This window comes from Pristiophorus japonicus, unplaced genomic scaffold, assembly GCF_044704955.1.
Source record: "Pristiophorus japonicus isolate sPriJap1 unplaced genomic scaffold, sPriJap1.hap1 HAP1_SCAFFOLD_1638, whole genome shotgun sequence".
NCBI classification, from domain to species: domain Eukaryota; kingdom Metazoa; phylum Chordata; class Chondrichthyes; family Pristiophoridae; genus Pristiophorus; species Pristiophorus japonicus.
The window spans coordinates 452-6160 of NW_027251319.1; the positions used below are offsets into that span (position 1 = coordinate 452).

At 66.9% G+C, this 5709-nt stretch overlaps 1 long non-coding RNA gene across 2 annotated transcripts; it reads right to left on the reverse strand.

Moving 5' to 3' along the window:
• Positions 1-3776: 3776 nt before the first annotated feature.
• On the reverse strand, positions 3777-5300 carry LOC139243239 (uncharacterized). 2 transcript variants are annotated; one of them, XR_011589533.1, is made up of 3 exons: positions 5195-5300; positions 4042-4164; positions 3777-3835 (listed from the first exon to the last, which is right to left on the reverse strand). It is a non-coding gene; the product is annotated as an uncharacterized lncRNA (long non-coding RNA). The 2 variants fall into 2 exon arrangements; XR_011589534.1 differs by lacking the exon at positions 5195-5300 and adding an exon at positions 5043-5171.
• Positions 5301-5709: the final 409 nt, after the last annotated feature.

Genomic DNA, 5709 nt, shown 5'->3' on the forward strand with positions numbered 1-5709 from the left:
CGAGAGAGAGAGAGGGGGCGCGCGCGCGAGCGAGAGAGAGAGAGGGGGCGCGCGCGCGAGCGAGAGAGAGAGAGGGGCGCGCGCGCGAGCGAGAGAGAGAGAGAGGGGGCGCGCGCGCGAGCGAGAGAGAGAGAGAGGGGGCGCGCGCGCGAGCGAGAGAGAGAGAGGGGGCGCGCGCGCGAGCGAGAGAGAGAGAGAGGGGGCGCGCGCGCGAGCGAGAGAGAGAGAGGGGGCGCGCGCGCGAGCGAGAGAGAGAGAGAGGGGGCGCGCGCGCGAGCGAGAAGAGAGAGAGGGGGCGCGCGCGCGAGCGAGAGAGAGAGAGGGGGCGCGCGCGAGCGAGAGAGAGAGAGAGGGGGCGCGCGAGCGAGAGAGAGAGAGAGGGGGCGCGCGCGCGAGCGAAGAGAGAGAGAGGGGGCGCGCGCGCGAGAGAGAGAGAGAGAGGGGGCGCGCGCGCGAGCGAGAGAGAGAGAGAGGGGGGCGCGCGCGAGCGAGAGAGAGAGAGGGGGCGCGCGCGCGAGCGAGAGAGAGAGAGAGGGGGCGCGCGAGCGAGAGAGAGAGAGAGGAGGAGAGGGGGCGCGCGCGCGAGCGAGAGAGAGAGAGAGGGGGCGCGCGCGCGAGCGAGAGAGAGAGAGGGGGCGCGCGCGCGAGCGAGAGAGAGAGAGAGGGGGCGCGCGCGCGAGCGAGAGAGAGAGAGGGGGCGCGCGCGCGAGCGAGAGAGAGAGAGGGGGCGCGCGCGCGAGCGAGAGAGAGAGAGGGGGCGCGCGAGCGAGAGAGAGAGAGAGGGGGCGCGCGCGCGAGCGAGAGAGAGAGAGGGGGGCGCGCGCGCGAGCGAGAGAGAGAGAGGGGGCGCGCGCGCGAGCGAGAGAGAGAGAGGGGGCGCGCGCGCGAGCGAGAGAGAGAGAGGGGGCGCGCGCGCGAGCGAGAGAGAGAGAGGGGGCGCGCGCGCGAGCGAGAGAGAGAGAGGGGGCGCGCGCGCGAGCGAGAGAGAGAGAGGGGGCGCGCGCGCGAGCGAGAGAGAGGGGGCGCGCGCGCGAGCGAGAGAGAGAGAGGGGGCGCGCGCGCGAGCGAGAGAGAGAGAGGGGGCGCGCGCGCGAGAGAGAGAGAGAGGGGGCGCGCGCGCGAGCGAGAGAGAGAGGGGGCGCGCGGCGAGCGAGAGAGAGAGAGGGGGCGCGCGCGCGAGCGAGAGAGAGAGAGGGGGCGCGCGCGCGAGCGAGAGAGAGAGAGGGGGCGCGCGCGCGAGCGAGAGAGAGAGAGGGGGCGCGCGCGCGAGCGAGAGAGAGAGAGGGGGGCGCGCGCGCGAGCGAGAGAGAGAGAGGGGGCGCGCGAGCGAGAGAGAGAGAGAGGGGGCGCGCGCGCGAGCGAGAGAGAGAGAGGAGGGGGCGCGCGCGCGAGCGAGAGAGAGAGAGGGGGCGCGCGCGCGAGCGAGAGAGAGAGAGGGGGCGCGCGCGCGAGCGAGAGAGAGAGAGGGGGCGCGCGCGCGAGCGAGAGAGAGAGAGGGGCGCGCGCGCGAGCGAGAGAGAGAGAGGGGGCGCGCGCGCGAGCGAGAGAGAGAGAGGGGGCGCGCGCGCGAGCGAGAGAGAGAGAGGGGGCGCGCGCGCGAGCGAGAGAGAGAGAGGGGGCGCGCGCGCGAGCGAGAGAGAGAGAGGGGGCGCGCGAGCGAGAGAGAGAGAGAGGGGGCGCGCGCGCGAGCGAGAGAGAGAGAGAGGGGGCGCGCGCGCGAGCGAGAGAGAGAGAGGGGGCGCGCGCGCGAGCGAGAGAGAGAGAGGGGGCGCGCGCGCGAGCGAGAGAGAGAGAGGGGGCGCGCGCGCGAGCGAGAGAGAGAGAGGGGGCGCGCGCGCGAGCGAGAGAGAGAGAGGGGGCGCGCGCGCGCGCGAGAGAGAGAGAGCGGGGGCGCGCGCGCGAGCGAGAGAGAGAGAGAGGGGGCGCGCGAGCGAGAGAGAGAGAGAGGGGGCGCGCGCGCGAGCGAGAGAGAGAAGAGGGGGCGCGCGCGCGAGCGAGAGAGAGAGAGGGGGCGCGCGCGCGAGCGAGAGAGAGAGAGGGGGCGCGCGCGCGAGCGAGAGAGAGAGAGGGGGCGCGCGCGCGAGCGAGAGAGAGAGAGGGGGCGCGCGCGCGAGCGAGAGAGAGAGAGGGGGCGCGCGCGCGAGCGAGAGAGAGAGAGGGGGCGCGCGCGCGAGCGAGAGAGAGAGAGGGGGCGCGCGCGCGAGCGAGAGAGAGAGAGGGGGCGCGCGCGCGAGCGAGAGAGAGAGAGGGGGCGCGCGCGCGAGCGAGAGAGAGAGGGGGCGCGCGAGCGAGAGAGAGAGAGAGGGGCGCGCGCGCGAGCGAGAGAGAGAGAGGGAGGGGGCGCGCGCGCGAGCGAAGAGAGAGAGGGGGCGCGCGCGCGAGCGAGAGAGAGAGAGGGGGCGCGCGCGAGCGAGAGAGAGAGAGGGGGCGCGGCGAGCGAGAGAGAGAGAGGGGCGCGCGCGCGAGCGAGAGAGAGTGAGGGGGCGCGCGCGCGAGCGAGAGAGAGAGAGGGGGCGCGCGCGCGAGCGAGAGAGAGGGGGCGCGCGCGCGAGCGAGAGAGAGAGAGGGGGCGCGCGCGCGAGCGAGAGAGAGAGAGGGGGCGCGCGCGCGAGAGAGAGAGAGGGGGGCGCGCGCGCGAGCGAGAGAGAGAGAGGGGGCGCGCGCGCGAGCGAGAGAGAGAGAGGGGGCGGCGCGCGAGCGAGAGAGAGAGAGGGGGCGCGCGCGCGAGTGAGAGAGAGGGGGCGCGCGCGCGAGCGAGAGAGAGAGAGGGGGCGCGCGCGCGAGCGAGAGAGAGAGAGGGGGCGCGCGCGCGAGTGAGAGAGAGGGGGCGCGCGCGCGAGAGAGAGAGAGGGGGCGCGCGCGCGAGCGAGAGTGAGGGGGCGCGCGCGCGAGCGAGAGAGAGTGAGGGGGCGCGCGCGCGAGCGAGAGAGAGAGAGGGGGCGCGCGCGCGAGCGAGAGAGAGAGAGGGGGCGCGCGCGCGAGCGAGAGAGAGAGAGGGGGCGCGCGCGCGAGCGAGAGAGAGGGGGCGCGCGCGCGAGTGAGAGAGAGGGGGCGCGCGCGCGAGCGAGAGAGAGAGAGGGGGCGCGCGCGCGAGCGAGAGAGAGAGGGGGCGCGCGTGCGAGCGAGAGAGAGAGGGGGCGCGCGTGCGAGCGAGAGAGAGAGGGGGCGCGCGCGCGAGCGAGAGAGAGAGGGGGTGCGCGCGCGCGCGCGAGCGAGAGAGGGGGGCGCGCGTGCGAGCGAGAGAGAGAGAGGGGGCGCGCGCGCGAGCGAGAGAGAGGGAGGGGGCGCGCGCGCGAGCGAGAGAGAGAGAGGGGGTGCGCGCGCGCGCGAGCGAGAGAAAGGAGAGCGAGGAAATCCTCTTCCACCGCGTTGCTACCAGTTAGGTTAGCCAAATCAATATGTAGATTAAAGTCGCCCATGATAACTGCTGTACCTTTATTGCACACATCCCTTATTTCTTGTTTGATGCTGTCCCCAACCTCACTACTACTGTTTGGTGGTCTGTACACAACTCCCACTAGCGTTTTCTGCCTTTTGGTATTCCGCAGCTCCACCCATACCGATTCTGCATCGTCCAGGCTAATATCCCTCCTTACTATTGCATTAATTTCCTCTTTAACCAGCAACACCACCCCGCCTCCTTTTCCTCTCTGCCTATCCTTCCTGGGGGTGAGGGAGTGTGAGTGAGATAGAAAGAGGGGAGGAGGTGAGGGAGAAAGAGAGGGAGAGAGGAGGATGAGGGAGTCACTCCCACAGCGGGACACTACACAAAAGTTTTTCCTACCTGGCCTGTCCCGGGAGGCTGGCAATGGGTTCCACGGCATTGGCATCATCACTGAAAGGGCAGACAGTAAATGTCAGTCAGTCAATGTCACAGAGCACCAACATTGAGCCTGCACCTGTCCTGGGCATGAACTACCACCAACTCCGCGACCAATCGCAGCATTGCCATTCTCAATGGAACGGGTGTAGTGGTGTACTCATGTTTTATATAAAACTCTCAGGGTCACATTCCTTGTCGCTTCCCCCGCCCGCACTTACGTTACAAAGATGGGGTAGATCAGGTTGCTTGCGGTGAAGGTGGTAGCGCAGGTCTGCCAAGCACGGAGCAGGGGGTGCGAGTAGCCGCTGTGTAAGAGCGATTCTGTCTGCATCATCCTGACACTGGGAAAGAAACGTAGGAACTTACAAACGCAGTAAAACACAGAGAGAAAACTGCAGACAGAGCCCGGCACGCACACTGGCAGGACTGGGATTCAGGGCGGGCCGAGCACTGTGCTAAAGGTTTGACCAGAAAACTCAGAACCTATCGGGGGAAGGACTTCTCGTCTCTAATCGCCTGAGCAGAAAGCAGCCCACTAAGCAGTACCGCTGTCACTCCACCTTCCAGTGCCACTCCCATTCCCCTCCCCCTAGCCAGACATTGCCATCTCGACTACCATTGAATACTTCAGAGGGTCAGAACTGAACTTCAAATGTTTTCTTTACTGCACAAAAATCTTCAAGAATTTCCAGGGAATCAGGAGCTTGGTGCGGTTGAGAGGAGAGCGTGAATGACCTGCTGCCAGGGTCCTTTACAGGACTGGCTCAGAGACAACTTCTCCTTGGATAGTTGTGTGTCGATGGGCATGGAGCACGGTGGCTCTGTAATCTGTGGGTTCAAATCCCACCGTGCAAAGTTGTGAAACTAAACTCTGGTCATTTATGGACTGGCACCAGTGTAAAAACTGCCAAATTGTGGGAAAAACCCAACGGGTTGACTGCTGTGTCGGAGGGTAGGGAACCTGCCACACACTCACTGCTTCACTCCCAATTCCACCTCCAGCAGCCCAGTAATCCACTCAGTTGTAAAGGACGCAAGCTCAGGGATGGGCAATGAATCGGGTGCCTCGTCAGCATAAGCCACATCCTGAAAAGTGTTGGTTTCGATGCAGGTGTGACATATCAAAGTCGCAGACGTGACAGACCAGGAAATCAAATATTAAAGCACTCTGCTGTTCAGACTCTTGTCAGGAGTAGTTCCCTTTACTGATCGAACTTACCAGGCTGCACCATTCAGCTAATTATCAAACAGCTCAATCTCAGAGACCGGTACTGTGTTGTATACTAGTTAATTACAGAATCGGTTACTGTAATTAGTTACAGTTTTGATCACGAGTTAGTTATAGTCCCTGTCCTCCGGCCACTCTCTTACCTCGGCTCCGCTTCCCCCTGCAGTGCAGCACAGTAACCCGGAAGCAGTGAGTGGCGGGGCCGCAATGTTGTGTTTTGTGAATGGAGATGCCGGGGGCGAGGCAGCGCGCGGGAGGGAGAAGGCGCGAGTGATTGGTTCAGCGGAACAATGACCGAAACCCGCATTCAGAGCGCAGCCAATCACCGTAGTCTGGTGCGGGAACCACGAGCTGGGGGCAGGGCCAGCACGCACTACGGAGTGGTTGGTGACGGCGGGGCCGCTGGGGGAAGGTCCTCGGCAGAGGGCGTGATCTGAGGGCGGGCGGGGCCTGGACAGTGGGCGGGACCTGGGCGGGCCAGGGATTGTGGGCGGGGTCTGATGCGATGCATGTGAGGCCGTGGACGGGACCTGTGCAGTGGGCGGGGTCTGGGCAGTGTATGTGGGTGGGCGGGGCCTGGACGGTGTGTGTGGATGGGCGGGCGAGGGATTGTGGGCGGGGCCTGAGCGGGCCAGAGATTGTGGGCGGGGTCTGATGC